Genomic DNA, 16,236 nt, shown 5'->3' with positions numbered 1-16,236 from the left:
TCATTCAATGTTCTTTTAGGAGGAGATTCATGAAACAAAAAGTCAAAATAAGTGTTCAAAATGTGCTACTTCTGGAGGCCTAGAGGCTGACAGGAAAATTCCAAAGTGATGCCACAATTCGAATTCAGAGAGTCACATGCCTCCCTGGTGTAACTGCTCTGAAATTACTTCATTAAAGATGTTTCATGGTGTTACTCTAAGGCCTGGTCTACACTGGGGGGATGGGAATCGATCTAAGTTATGCAACTTCAGCTAAGCGAATAACGCAGCTGAAGTCGACCGTACTTGGACCTACTCACTGCGGTGTCTTCATGGCGGTGAGTCGACTGCTGCCGCTCCCTCGTCGACTCCGCCTGCACCTTGCACGGAGCTGGAGTACAGGCGTCGACGGAAGAGCGCTCAGGGGTCGATTGCTGCCCGCCAATCCAGCGGGTATTACAGACGTACCCTAAGAGTGAGTTTAGTTCAGCATTTCCATTCTTTTAATTTGGGGGCTCAAATGTTAGAGAACGGGGTATAGACAACCAGAATTAATTAATATTCTTCACCCCAATTCAATTGTTCTTTATAAAAATGTTCTTTAATGAGATCAGCCTCGTGTCATAGCAGTGCTTATGTAATTACTTTTTATAACGTCAGCTGAAGGCAATGGGGGAATGAAATCTTATCAGTATATTACAAACGAATAACTCCTACCCATACCTTCTCTGCATAGTGCTGCAATTGGCATGCTCAAATATCCTAGCAATTATGCCAACAGAAAGCTGGAGTCACATTTATGCTGGCAATGCAGTGCCTGACCCCATCTGCAGGATTTCTCCCTTCAGAGATCAGACTTTGGAACTCTTTGGGAACACATCCTTTCTGCCGCAACACTTTAAAATGAGAGCAAATTCTTCTTGGCATCAACTCTGTAATACACTCAGTAAACTCTAAGACACAACTTGGCCCATGTTGTAATAAGATAACCCCATGTCTGGGGCGCTTGAGGAAGGGAACAGCACTTCCAGCAATCGAAGGTCTGGGTTTATAACTACTACTGCAAGTATTGCTAGGCCAATCCTGATCTATTTGCTTAGTCAACACAGTTAACTAGAATGTTATTTGAATAAGGAATGATGTCTTAAATTTAGGATTTTTACCATTATAAATGAGTGTTAATTATTATTACTGAGATCACCAGATATATATATGCACACATCGCCTTCTTCTAGTTATCTGCTTAGAACATGCCCTGGAGCGTTATGATATTTTAAAATATATATGTATTAATATATGTATATATGTGGGGGAGGTTTGGATTGGATATTAGGAAAAACTTTTTCACTAGGAGGGTGGTGAAGCACTGGAATGGGTTACCTAGAGAGGTGGTGGAATCTCCTTCCTTAGAAGTTTTTAAGGTCAGGCTTGACAAAGCCCTGGATGGGATGATTTAGTTGCGGATTGGTCCTGCTTTGAGCAGGGGTCGGACTAGATGACCTCCTGAGGTCCCTTCCAACCCTGATATTCTATGATTCTATGAATAAATGTTCTAGTGAGCTGGAGTGAAGATTTAGTGGTTAGAATAGGAGATTGGCAGTAAGACCTCAGTTCTGTGCTCGACTCTGCTACTGGATTGCTACATGACATCAGGTAATTTATTTAACCTCTCTGTGCCTCAGTTTCCCCATATGTGAAGTGAGGATAACTCTTACAGTGTCTCACAGTGATTTATAATTAATGTCTGTAAATCACTTTGGGATGAAAGGCACTATATATGTGCAAAGAACTGGTACTGAAAGCCTCTGACATTCTTATTACTGTTAAACCATTAGTGCGTGGAAGCTTTGAATGACTGAATGCAAAAAAATAATTCTACAGTAGATTTCTGCAGGAAAACAAATGCCTAGAATACAATCAAAGAGTAAAATCCCAACAGATTTTTAAGACGCCAAGGTTAAAACAACCTTGTATTTTCAATTTTTTAAAGAAGGTCATTGGGGTCAGCCTGAGCAATTACAATTACAATTAATAGTGACTATTAATTGACTCTGCCAAGTGTTAAAGAGTATTTCAACAGGATCCTGTCAAATCTGCAGAAGTGACGACATGTCATTTCTCCAGCAACAATCTCTGCACATTCCATGAAATTTATCTGAGCCCTACATGAAACTAAGGTACAATCCAGAGTGTCACTTAAGCATGTGCCTAACTTTAACCCCTGAGAATTCAATGAGAGTACTTATACTTAAAGCTAGGCGCATGCTTAAGTGCTTTGTAGCATCGCCCAAGTTCATTTTGGCACTGGAAGCTACAGAGAGAAGGTGTCTGGTTCTCTCTGTGTTGATGGTGGAAGGTAAGAGGGGGGGGGAAACAAGGACATCAAGAACAGCCTCGAAAGGTCCAAGTCAGAAGCTACATCTCACTTCTTGAGACAGCTTGAAAGATAAAAGGGCAAGTGTTGGAAATTCCCTAAAGGTTCTGAACTGAGGACAACATGGAGGAGTGGAGGACAACATGATAATCTTCCCTGCAGATGCTTTAGATAAGGCCCAGTGCTCCTTTGGGGTTAAGAAGGTTTTTTTTTAAATAAATTGTCTTTACACAGAGTGCGCTTTTCCTTCTATTCTAATATGCATAGAGCGCAGCTCTTTGCACTCCCCTGCGTCTTCCATTTGGAATGTGGATTCATACTTTCCTTGTAGGGCCAGATTCTCTCCTCACTCATGATGGTCTAAACCTGAAGTAACTCTGGGATTAGACCCGGGTACCCAAGAGCATAATGTAGCTTAGTCTCTTTTATATTACACTGCTGAATGAATGTTATTTGCAATTTTTCCTCACCATAAGCCTGCTGTTAACTATCTAGCACATAGAAGAAGGAAGGAAGCTGTGTAACACGAGCACCCTGGAAACATGCTCCTGTAACGTCAAGCATCGGAACACTCAACAAATGTTTGCTAGAGATCTTAGGAAGAGAAAGATAAGTTTTGCAGAGCGTATTTTAAGCAGTTCAGTCTGTGACGCATGTTTCTGGGCACTGACAGGGAAAGTTCATGGCAGAAGAACACAAGACTGATTATGCTGATCACATAAGGACCAGTAAAACAGGACTTACCCCTAAGTACTGTGTGCACTTGAAATGGGTAATTACTGGTGTGAACAGAAAGGGTAGCTAGTCATGCAGCTGCTTGATTTGGGGCACCCCTGGCTGCTGGAGGAGATAACATAGGTTCACAGTGATTATGGCTGCCGCAATCAGATGCATAAAATGGAGCCAGGGCTGACTATGTGGTCTTCCTTTTCCTTTGTTGTTGATGGCGGTGTTTTGGGGTGTTTTTGCTAGAGTATGTACACCGCACCACTTCCTGCTTTATAACATTTACATGTGGAGCCATTTAATGTTGTTAAACTACTCATCTGAGCAGTCTAAATGTGTTACTTTTCATCGTTAAATAAATCAGACAAAGCTGTATTACACAATGACAGGGAAACTGTTCATCCATGTATTTTGTTGAATAGATTCAATTAAAGACCATCATGAAAAGGACTGTTCAGTCTACACGCTTTCTTCTCTTCAAGTTCTAAAAGACACACAGAGCAGCCAGCGTTACAGAAGGATTGGAACAGTTCAGATTTAAACCAACAGTAACACATTAATATCTGGGCAGCCTTTTTACCTGGAAAAACTAATGGCAGTTATGATCCGGATGCTTTTGGGGTTGCTAACCTGCAGGATGTTCTTTTCTTTTTGTACTATCTTTAGCTCTTAGTTAATAGCCCCATTACAGGCTTTGCTCACCAGAGAATACAATTAATTTTTTACATCCTTCCTACAGAGTTGTCCCAAGACAGTCCAATAATCGGAAGTGTGACAGCATGCGGCTAGTCTGACTCCGCAGCAGCAGAGAATAGCAAACCACGATTAGGGAGTATTGGTGCAGTGAGACACCTCAGCAATGTCAAGGACTGGAGTCACCGAACTGAGAGTGATAGGTGCAGAGCACAGCAATACACTGATCTAAGCACTATAACGTCTGGAGACTAAAGGTGAATACAAGCTCAATCTTCAGTCCTTACTTATGCAAAACTCTCACTGAATTCAACTGGAGTGCTGCAGGAGCAGGCTGTATCATCACAAATTCGTTCTACAATGCAGAGAAGAATATGACATGATCACGTGGTATTAATTTGTTTTTAGTCATCAAGGTGTTAAAGCAAACAATTTCTGGATCAACTTGGCCGAGCATGCAAACCAACAAGTGCATCTCCAATAACAGATTTAGAAAATCCTGTTCATAAGGGATGGAAGTTTTCGGGTATTTGGCAAGTTAAACATTTACTGTTGCAACAGAATTTTGAGAGGAGAAAAGCAACAATGAAAGAAAAGCTGTGCCAAGCTGCTGAATTTACATATGCAAAATATGCACCTGCAATTTAACTATGGGCATTAATCAGAGTACTTGTATAAGCCCTAGAGCTATAAGGAACAGATGCTCTTTGGCATCCTTTATAGGAGAAGTCAGAGAACTGAGGATGTGTACCCACCTGCTGCCAGGCTAATTTGCATATGCTACTCTCTGGCTCCCCCTACTGATAAAAGGGGAAATATAAGGGGCTTCATACTTGCAGGTATAATTTGCATACACTTTGGAGGAGTTCCATGAAGTGCCAAAAGCTATTCCCTCCAGTATTTCTCCATGCTCCACACTCATGAGCTGCATTAAACATGATACATAATTGCAGATACCAGAAAGGAGCAACAAGTGTGAGAATTCATGGGCTTTATTCAGTGGGGAAGGTGGGCCATCCTAATCTGGCTGTCAGTGGGCCCAGACTGGTTAGTCAGGCCCAAGAAGAACAAAGGAGACCAGGGATTTTAGTTTGGAGTTCTCTTCTCTCGGCTTTGGTGAGAAAGATTCTAAGTGTCTTGGACTCTGCTGGAGAACCAGACAGACCCTAGAAAGGATGGGCTTGAGCTGACCGGGTGGAGAAGCAGCAGCAAACTGGATGGGAGAGAGCTGTATTGGGCCCAAACTGACTTTGGCAAGTGGTAGCAATAACTGGACAGGAGCTGACAACTGAAAGCCAAGGAGACAGTGGCAGACTGAATGGACCTTGTGTCACTTGGCCACAGCAAGTCCACAACTGAAGGGAGTGGCTAAGGGGAGCGTCTGCACCCACCTGACTGAGATGGGGTTGGGCTGGTTTTGTGGGGGAGGCCTACATGGGGCTTTCTGCCGGCAGACTATTTAGTTTGTTTTCCCAGTCAAATTGGTCCTGTTTCCAGATAACCAAGACTCCAATGTGTGTCTGTTAGAGGGGAGGAAATGACCATTAAAAATGGGGCGGGGCAGGAGCAGCGCAAGAGTTTTCGGTTTTGTGCGATGAGAAAGTTGGCACCCTAACCTCACCACTACCTGCTCTGAGCGTGAAGCCATCTTGTCTGTGCCTGCTGTGGATCAGCTCCCTGAAATCATCAACCTCTGCCCACAAGCACAGCCTCCTGGGCTCCCGCAGGCCTCACTCCCTCTGCAGGGGCAATAATAGGCACACGCCAACCTCCAAGCCACTGGCACGTTCCCTGCAGGGTTCTGACCCTCAGCCACTCAACACTCACAGAACTACTAGGCCCAAAGGACGAGCGCACACCAGCTCCTGGGATTCAACTCAGGACCCCCACTTTGCTCAGCACCCTGCTTGGATAGCTTTACAGTGAAAACAAGAGTAAGATGGATTACCAAGGGACAGTGAGAAAGAATATTGGAAACATATGGTAAGATACAAAACAAAATCATCTCACTTTTCCATTCATCAATCTCGCTGTCCATTTACTTCCTCATGAAAGGGATGGAAGGGTGTCTCCTTTGTCCCCCAAATTTAGCAGAGTAAACCTTTGCTATGCACCTCGAGATATGGGGCTCTCCCTCCCTGCCCCACCTCCTAGTTTTTCTCTACCTGTTAGTTTCTTTCTGAAGTCTTTGCCAGCTCTTCATTAGCATTCGACTTAGAACGCTAATTGTTGCCCATTGTGAATGAGACAATACTCAATTTACATGTAACCAGAGAGATGGATAAATGGCTCTTGCCTGATGGAGAACAACCAGTTTCACATCTGCTGGTAACCAACCCTCCAGTTGCCTATCCTATGAACATAATTTTCAGCACACTATGACTTTTTTCATAGCATCTGTACATCGCACATTTCACAGTGACACTGACAACCAGCGCTACCCAGGCTTTTACTAGAGACCTCACATGACACTCGGGTGAACTAGAATGTAAATACCAAACTCTGGGGGGTCCTGTTCCCTTACACCAAAGCTGAATTTAGCCCCTGAAGTCATTAGGTTAGTGGTTTTGTTTCCTTCTTTCCTGCACCAACAACTACAGAAGGGGGAGAACTGAGTGCTGCCCCGTGTCCCCGAAATCTCCTCCCGGAATGCCGAGGAACAGGCTGAATGAGGGCTCTCAGAAAGCACAGAGCACAGCGGCTACAGATGGCACCAGCAGAAGAGGAGTTCCTCGGAAATGCTGCCTCAGGCAGACAGACACCCGTTGTGCCCCTCACTCCTGACCTCACCTCACTGTGGCCCAATTCCAGGGTCCCAGAACTCCATTTGCTTTTATCCAGGAGACTGAATTTCCTAACTCCAATAGTTTGCATTTGTTTAAATCTTTTAGTTAACAGTTTGAAACTCAGCTCCCTTCCTCCTCTAAGGTTTCACAAGTTCCTTCTGTGGCCAGCCCTTCCTTCCCCCTTCATAGGCATAGGAATGTAAAAATTAAAGGAAGAAATCTGCAAAAAAACCCTAACATTATTCTGCATCGTGAAGTTCAGGCATAAATCTCTATCTCAGCAACACCTGAGCCATAAGAGATGAAAGTCCCATCACCTCCACTGCCCCCCTGGAGAGACTGTCAGTAATGATTTGGTTGTAGTATTGTGGTTTAAATGCTCAGCTTTCGAGACTCTACACATTGTTGTGTGAACCATGATTCATAGATACTAAGGTCAGAAGGGACCATTCTGATCATCTAGTCCGACGTTCTGCACAGCACAGGCCACAGAATCTCACCCACCCACTCCTATGAAAAACCTCACCTATGTCTGAGCTATTGAAGTCCTCAAATCGTGGTTTAAAGATTTCAAGGAGCAGAGAAGCCTCCCTAAGTGACCCATGCTACAGAGGAGGGCGAAAAATCTCCAGGGCCTCTCCAATCTGCCCTGGAGGAAAATTCCTTCCCGACCCCAAATATGGCAATCAGCTAAACCCTGAGCGTGTGGGCAAGATTCACCAGCCAGATACTACAGAAAATTCTTTCCTGGGTAACTCAGATCCCATCCATCTAATATCCCAACTCAGGGGATTATGCCTATTTACCCTGAATATTTAAAGATCAATTAATTACCAAAATCCCATTATCCCATCATACCATCTCCTCCATAAACTTATCAAGTAGAATCTTAAAACCAGATAGATCTTTTGCCCCCACTGCTTCCCTTGGAAGGCTATTCCAAAACTTCACTCCTCTGATGGTTAAAAACCTTCGTCTGATTTCAAGTCTAAACTTCCAGGTGGCCAGTTTATACCCATTTGTTCTTGTGTCCACATTGGTGCTGAGCTTAAATAATTCCTTTCCCTCTCCTGTATTTATCCCTCTGATATATTTAGAGAGAGCAATCATATCTCCCCTCAACCTTCTTTTAGCTAGGCTAAACAAGCCAAGCTCCTTAAGTCTCCTGCATCCGATGAAGTGAGCTGTAGCTCACGAAAGCTTATGCTCTAATAAATTTGTTAGTCTCTAAGGTGCCACAAGTACTCCTTTTCTTTTTTCATAAGACAAGTTTTCCATTCCTCGGATCATCCTAGTAGCCCTTCTCTGTACCTGCTCCAGTTTGAATTCATCCTTTTTGAACATGGGAGACCAGAACTGCACACAGTATTCTAGATGAGGTCTCACCAGTGCCTTGTATAATGGTACTAAAACCTCCTTATCCCTACTGGAAATGCCTCTCCTGATGCATCCCAAAACCACATTAGCTTTTTTCACAGCCATATCACATTGGCAGCTCATAGTCATCCTATGACCAACCAATACTCCAAGGTCCTTCTCCTCTTCTGTTACTTGTAATTGATGCGTCCCCAACTTATAACTAAAATTCTTGTTATTAATCCCTAAATGCATAACCTTAGACTTCTCACTATTAAATTTCATCCCATTACTATTACTCCAGTTTACAAGGTCATCCAGATCCTCCTGTATAATATCCCGATCCTTCTCCGAATTGGCAATACCTCCCAGCTTTGTATCATCTGCACACTTTATTAGCACACTCCCACTTTTTGTGCCAAGGTCAGTAATAAAAAGATTAAATAAGATTGGTCCCAAAACTGATCCCTGAGGAACTCCACTGGTAACCTCCCTCCAGCCTGACAGTTCGCCTTTCAGCAGGACCTGTTGCAGTCTCCCCTTTAACCAATTCCTTATCCACCTTTTGATGTTCATATTGATCCCCATCTTCTCCAATTTAACTAATAATTCCCCATGTGGCACGGTATGAGAAGGATCCTTTAGAGGTTAACTAACAACCTTCCAAAAGGTAGCCTTCAGTGGCTGGAAGGTTTCTTAGCTTCTCCACAAATAAGCTGGTTTCTAACCAGAGCTACAGCATGACTAAGTGGAGGAGTATTTAAGGAGATATGAACTTGCGGAAGGGCGAAAAGTACAATTCCCACTTTCAGGTGGGGGAAACTGAGGCAGGAGGGAACAGCAACTGGCTCCAGGTCACACGGAAAGTCTGCAATGGACAGGGACTAGAACCCAAATTTGCAAGCTCCCACAGAGGTGCCTGATCCACAACTTCCTTCCTCTTCCTAGAACTCCTGTAGGGCCGTACTGTACATGAAAGGTCTACCAGGATCTGGGGCGGAGATGGACAATGCTGGCACATGAGCCCCTGGAGGCACTATGTCTGCAGAATCTAGTGCAGAGTACACGAGGACATGCTTCAGGTGCTTACTACAGGAGTTCCTTCCTCAATGTGCATGTAGGTCGAGGGGGCCATGGGCACAGCTCCAGCCAGAAACTCCTCCCCTGGAGCCAGCAGTACTGGGCACATGTCCTTCCGATGTTGACATATTACAGCTTATTCCTGTGTGGGGCACCGTGGTAGCGAAGGGGCTCCTGCCCCCTCTCCTGCTCCCATGCAGCATGGGCATCTCTGTATAGATTGATGAATGAGACTCATTTTGAGCTCACCTAGTTTCTCAGCAGACACATTGCACATTACTCCTCAGATGTTTGCTTCTATCACAATTAAGTGTTATCCTTAGTCAATATGAGTCTTGCCGCTCCTATGACGGATTGAGAACAGACACCACGCTTCTCTTCAGAATTATTCAGATAATTTCAGATTCCCTTTCCAGCCTTCCCCTCCGCTCCACCTCCACACCAGGCTGGTCATGCCTAGACAAAATCAGCGCTGAGCTGATAAACAGGAGAGCCTGTTTTGAAAGCCAGCTCTTGACACAGTGCCCAGGGAGAAATGGCTGAGGGACATTTGCAGTCACGTGTCACATCCCAAGAGACAGCCCTGTTCTGTGGATGTGAAACAGGCTTTGTCAGATGCTAGATATCATTAGGCCAGTCTCCAATCAACTGTCCTATTGGGTTTAAAGGGAAGTAACCAAAAATCAAAGGGGGGGGGGGGGCAATCAGCATTTATTGAAACAAACAAAAAATAGAGCATGCTCGGTGGATGAACCTGTAACTTTTGCCTTTCCTAAAGATCTCAGAGTTTTGCCAGTATATCAGAATGTTTTATTTCAATCTGGATAATTCATTCAGTGTAAACAGATGAAATTCACCTCTGTGCAGAGACCAAGACCAGGCCTATGCACCACATCCCACTAAGGCTTTCAAACCAGGGATTAAGCAGCCCTTGAGCACTTTCTGCATCTGTCTGGCACTGCACAGTGGCAGAGAGAGCAGGCCCAACTTCCCAGGAGTGTTATCCCATTGCAGGGGTTTGATGTGCTAGCCTGTTCAGAAAAGGGGCAGCAATATGCCACAGAGCATAGGGGAAGGATGCAAACATCCCCGAGGGGCTCAGTCACAGTTTATTAAGAGGCCCATCAGATCAGAGAGATGCCTTGGATGTACCCCAGACTTCGGAGAGAGAGAGAAGCCATTGTGCTCCCAGTAATAATTACAGCCGGGCGAGTGAATTTCCACAAATGCTCACGTGAGTCGCTCGCCTCAGGTGTGATTATGAAAATGGGACTTATTAATTTTGGATTACATTTTAAAAAATACCAAACTGTGTTTGTGGGAATCACTCCATCCTCAGCTGAAATGCAGCCCCGTAGGAAATGCAACAACTGTCTAACACTGGCCAGAAGCACTTCACAGCACACTAGGCAAGAAGTGAAAAATGCTATCATCAGACACTTCAGATGAAATTTTAAAGCAGGCAAAATAAAATTTCACCAATGGGACAAGTTCTATCTAGACTTGCATCTTTTTAGTCCATCAGCGCTCAAGTGTAACTGATGGCAAAACTGGTCCAGGGTGTTAAACTCTCTCATTTATAGCTTTCTGTTTTGCCTCTAAAGTTCTTGGTTCCATCCCTGGAGAAAACACTCCAAAGTACGGTAGTTCAGTTCTTGTCTGGAGACTATCTAATGAAAATAATATAATTCCATAACGAACCAGCACAGGATTAGCTATTTAAAACCAAAGGGATGGGACTGGTTCTGGAGAGAACAGAAAGTGTGTTATTACTAATTAGTTGTACTACAGGAGCAAACATGGATGAAGGCTCCATGGTCCGAGAGATTGTACAAGCATGTAGTAAAAAGACAGTCCCTGACCCAAACAACGTAAAAGCATGGTTAATGAGAAGATGCAACACAGGGAAGGAGCAAATTGGTCAGAGTTGGGGGAGGAGAGGGAAGGAGATACCAATAACATCAGCATGTTTTCATGTAGACTAGAAGTACATCTACATAGCACCTAGACACCTGCAGCTGGCCCAGGCCCCAATATATTTCACCACCTGCCTAGCTATTATCAACTGGCAACATCCTACAGGTCTTGCAGGTGAAGCAAGTCTTAAGGAGGGATCGATTTCTCTCTACAGAGTGTTCGCATTGCAGCTGTAGTCTGATAGATTTTGAGTTATTTCCATCTTCCTGCCATCCCCTTCACTAGTCTCATTGCAGGCACGTACAGTTTTAGCAACTACAAAGAGTGCCCAGACAGAAGGTTCAGAATTCAGAAGAGCTTTTGAAAGACTCCATGGAAATATTCTGTACTGTCATAGATTTAAAATATGGCACATCTTCTGGGTATGTATTAAAACAGAGAAAATGAGTTGATAGATCATAAATCTAGACTGGTCTGCACCTTGAAATAAATATTTATCTGTTTAAACATTTTACAACTGACCTGTTATTTAGCACTGAGTAAAAAGCCTTTTATAAACCCAAACAAGGACAAATATATCCTGCTTCGACTACAGGCATTATTACAATATCTGGCCTTGGGTAGAGTTTTCATTGTCAACAAAAAAATTACCCGCATAGTTCCTCAAGCAGAGAAGAGAATGTAGCCCAAGGAGCTTAATTTGAAACAGGTCATTAGGTAGATTTTAGCTCTCCATCCATTCACTTGACACCAGACGGTAGAGATTCTCTCCAAAATGAATTGCTAAAATCCTCAAATTACAATCTAAACAATTTTATGGCCAATCTCCAGACAAATGTCAGAGGAGAGATTTCCATGGCTTTCATTTTAGAAAGCCTTTTTTCTGGGCCTGGGGAGAGAAAGAGGTGATCATCGAACAGAAAACCTCCACTGATAGCAAGCCATATTTGACTTTGCCGACAAAGGTTTCCAGCAGCGCCGAAATATCCTAGACTAACCTCACTTTGTTCTGAGCTTGCCCAGTGGTAACATTCTGCAGTGTCAACTGAAAGTCACGGGTTTAATTCCCTGCTCTAATCTGGAGTTTCCCAGGACACCAAGTGCTAGAAGTGTGGCAGAGGTTGCATACATTGCCTGGCAGGAATAGGAACTGCCTCACTCAGCCGTGACCAGATGATTAGGGAGTGGTGCAGACGGATTCCAAAGACAATCCTGGAGAGAGAGATCTTGCCTGTGAGGAAGGGATGTCAAGCAATGAAAACTGGGTGGCTCTTAAGGGTCCTAGCAGGGACACAGCAATCAATGAAGGGAGCGAAAAGCACAAGAATCAGTTTGTATTACAGCCCTACATATTAATTCTGACATCTGTGCAGAGATATACAAAAATGTAAAACCGGGGTTAGTTCTTGGCCACTTGAAAACTTCACTTGTCTGACTTAAGTGGCTATGAAGCATGGACATTTCCAAAGTGAAGGAAAGTGCTGCTGACTGCCTACCTGGCAGAAACCCTGGCAATAAGGCAGGTGCCATTTCATTCATAGTACTGACAGCTTGACACAGTTCCTGGCCCTGCATAAAAAGATGACCAGAATCTCCCAATCCCCAGCTAAATGGACCCAGTTCTCCTACACTATTAATCTCTCTAACCAGAAGCTGCAGCCCAGTCTTCCAGAGAAGCTCCTGCCCCAGGATGAAGACCTGTCTCTTCTTGTAGAGTCACAAGGAGGATGCTGGAAGGCAACAGAAACACACCTCTCAGCTGTGACATAAAAATCTGGGACAGCATGCCAAAACTCAGGAGCCACCTTTGAATAACCAAAGGACAGGACGGCTCAGGAAGCCAATCTAGTAAACAAGCCTGATTTAAAGTACATTAAAGAATGCTACACAGACACTTCTAATAGGCAACACTATACTGAGCTCACAAAAGCTCCAGTCCAAGGAGAGGTAGGAAATCAATGAAAACACTAGCCCAATGTCTTTGGGATTTTTTCCCAAAGGCTGGCTGTCCAGCCTGTTCACACAATGCAGCAGGTAGAAAGAAAAGGAGAAACAGAATTCAAGAAAGACAAAAGAAAGGGAATAGCTAAGTCTGGGCACATATGCTGCCAGCGCAGGCACTGTGCAGATATTCATTCTACTCTGAGATCACGTAGCCCAAACAGCCCCCTCTGGAAAATCCTCTATGCTGGATCTGTGGGGCAAGTTTGCAAAGTGACAGAACATCACCCAGGCAGCAAGATACTCCTCAGCACAAACACTGCCAAATACATTTCTTGTAATTTGCTGGAGATTGCTTGCTGCAAAGACCCAGCAAAGAAACCTGATCATTCAGTCATAATTACTATTCAGAAAGGGTCTCTTGAGCTCTCCAGATCAGTTTGCATGTCTGCACATCCTTCTTCAGCAAGGGATGCTCACGATGGGTGAAGTTCTGCCCTCAGAGTTGCATGCATCGCTGTCCATGGGAGCTGTATATCTGAGGGCAGGATCTGGATTTTAATGAATAGCCATGTCCTGTGTGTCACACGGATTGATCTCTATGAAACAAACAGGAAAATCAATTTGCTCAAATGAAGAAATATTGTAGTCACTTTTCTCACTGCAGAGACATTGTTGCTAAGATAGCAATGAAATCAATCACCTGAAAAACGAGTGCTACTTAAATGACTTTCCCAAGGTCAGAACGTATGACAGTGGCAGAATCGGGAATATGCCCCTGGAGTTCTGATATCCAGTCCCCTGCTTTAACCATTAGGCAAATACTTTCACTAGCATGTACTACAAGCACTGCAATATATGAAAAACAGCATGCAATAAGAATCCTTCTCACATGTTAATTTTATCCAGGCCACCAAAAGGACAATAACAAAGAAGGCCGGGTAACTGTAGGCTTATTTTCACAATTTTACCTAATACTTCAAGTGCAATCCTGGCATATTTATAACATATGCGTTTCAAGACTAATTCTTTGCCATCTATAATCCTATTTATTCTTAACTGACACAATAATCTCTGTCTTCAAGCCTCATCATGGGCGTTTTCTCCATAGGATTATAAATCTTTTAAGAAAATAAATTACTTTGAAAAATTACTTCTAGAATGTCAGGAGCCTCTTGGATCCTTGAACTCTGAATTAGAGTTTCCATTACTTTAATTTTAATCCATGAACTAGTTTTTAAAAACCTTTCATGTGCCAATTATGTTAAATACCTCCATGTCAGAGCTCATCAGTTATGAATTCAGTATCTGATATTTCTTCTGCTCACTTGGGTCCCAATTCCGGAAAGCATCCATACTCAGGAGAGCACTTAAGCATGTGCTTAATTTTAAGTTTAAAGTTAAGCACATGCTTAAGTGCTGGCCTGAACAGAAAAGAACATGTTTCCTGAATCAGAGACCGTTTGTGCCAGTTTTCAGTAGTAAAATTAAGCAGACTGCAGATGTATAAATGAAAGACTAAGCCTGGTCTACACTGGGGTGGGGGGGAACAATCTAAGTTACGCAACTTCAGCAACATGAATAACGTAGCTGAAGTCGACCTACTTAGATCGACTTACCGCAATGACTACAGGAGTCGATGGGAGAGCGCTTGGGGGTTGATTTATCACGTCTAGACTAGACACGATAAATCGATCCCCGCTGGATTGAGCGCTGCCCGCCAATCCAGCGGGTAGTATAGACATACCCTTACATTACCCCCCACCAGCAGTATTTCACTGCATAGCTTGGAAGTTTTTACTTAGGAATGTCTATTCCGTTAAACAGAATGCATTGTTTCCCTGCCAGGTCCATGTGCCCAGTGGATTTTGATCATCTGTGACCTATTCTCCCCCACCTGACCTGATCCTAATAAAAATCCAAATACTGAAGATCCCACCATGAAGGGCAAAGCACAACCACTCCTGCCATAATTTGAGGGAAATTAATACCTTCCCAGCCAGAGATAGTATGCTGCCAGAATCCTGCAAGGGGATAAGAAGCAAAGCAACTTGTTGCTATCGCACTGGGCCACACCTGGTGTGGCAGACCCTGCCTAGTGTCATCTGCACTCCACCAGTGCACTGTCACAGCATCTGAAAGAGTTCACTTCTGCACAACTGGCCACGTTGTTTACACAGGTTTTCACGTTCCTTGGAACGACCCTGGATTGGCCCTTGCTGGAAACAGGATACCAGAATGTGGATGGACCATTGATCTGATCTGTCCCAACATGGCAGCTCCCACATACCTCTGAAAATATTTGCCATCCCCTCTATTTGTCTGAACAAGCATGAATGGGAAAATTATGCTAGTTTTCAAGCACAATTATGCCATTATCTGAACAATGCCTATGACCTGGTCAAAACACACTATAAAATTCCATTTCACCTTTTCCTTTCCCTGTTGGCCTGTTACTCAGAAGAAAGGCTCATGGATGAAGTCATTTAAGAGGAGGAGGACAAATATGAGTGCTGTGTCCGATCCCAAATCCCCAAACAGGACTTGAACAAAGAAAGCAACCCTCTACAGAAAGCACCCACTAACAATCACAGACTATTATGTGTTATTCAAAACAAAATAAACCACAGTAATTCCATGAAAAATGTCTCCTATTTGGACCCAGTCTTGCTGCTTTGATTCCTGTAACAGGGCCATCAGTCTGCGATTCCTTACATGAAAACATTCTTCAATGAATCACAATTAAGAAGATGCATCCGATGAAGTGAGCTGTAGCTCACAAAAGCTTATGCTCAAATAAATGTGTTAGTCTCTAAGGCGCCACAAGTACTCCTTTTCTTTTTGCAGATACAGACCAACATGGCTGCTACTCTGAAACCTAATTAAAGACAAGGAAGACACAAGCCTCTGCCAGAATGATAAATTTACCACCATTCAAATATTCATAATGGATTAAGTACAGAGGATTTTTATAAAAGGGTTTCAGACAAAAAATATTTTTGTTTAATTTTAAAAATAACCCTACCAAACTTACTGTCATCACTTGCTGCTCCCAGATGGCCTTAAAACAAATAAGGTAATCAGTGCAGTGCTGCAAAGTTGGAATTCACACATCAAGAATGTGAATAAGAAATCAGTGAGCAGAGAACTATAAACACTCTTTGCCATTGTATTACCCAGATGACAGTATTTTTTGGTTAGGACAGCATTTCTATAACAAGATCAGGATAATGCAGGCCAATATATTTCTGCTTAGCTCTATTTCACAGACAGTTTAAAACATTAATCTAAGAGATGAAGAGGAATGTTGCAGCAGAGAAAATCCAAGCTGCAAGCTAGATTTTCAGCACACTTGCTTCTGAAAAGGAAACCGAGATCATTATT

General features: G+C 43.4%; 1 protein-coding gene and 1 long non-coding RNA gene across 6 annotated transcripts in view; both read right to left on the bottom strand.

Moving 5' to 3' along the window:
• FRMD5 (FERM domain containing 5) overlaps positions 1 to 16,236 on the bottom strand; it is a 346,861-nt gene that overhangs the window by 154,510 nt on the left and 176,115 nt on the right. The window lies entirely within an intron of this gene.
• On the bottom strand, positions 202 to 14,559 carry LOC122455985. The gene is made up of 3 exons (XR_006274552.1): positions 14,523 to 14,559; positions 12,041 to 12,045; positions 202 to 413 (listed from the first exon to the last, which is right to left on the bottom strand). It is a non-coding gene; the product is annotated as an uncharacterized LOC122455985 (long non-coding RNA).

Source organism: Dermochelys coriacea, chromosome 10 (genome assembly GCF_009764565.3).
Source record: "Dermochelys coriacea isolate rDerCor1 chromosome 10, rDerCor1.pri.v4, whole genome shotgun sequence".
Taxonomy (NCBI): domain Eukaryota; kingdom Metazoa; phylum Chordata; order Testudines; family Dermochelyidae; genus Dermochelys; species Dermochelys coriacea.
The sequence above is the reverse complement of the archived record's forward strand: the minus strand, read 5'-3'. Positions and strand labels throughout refer to the sequence as shown.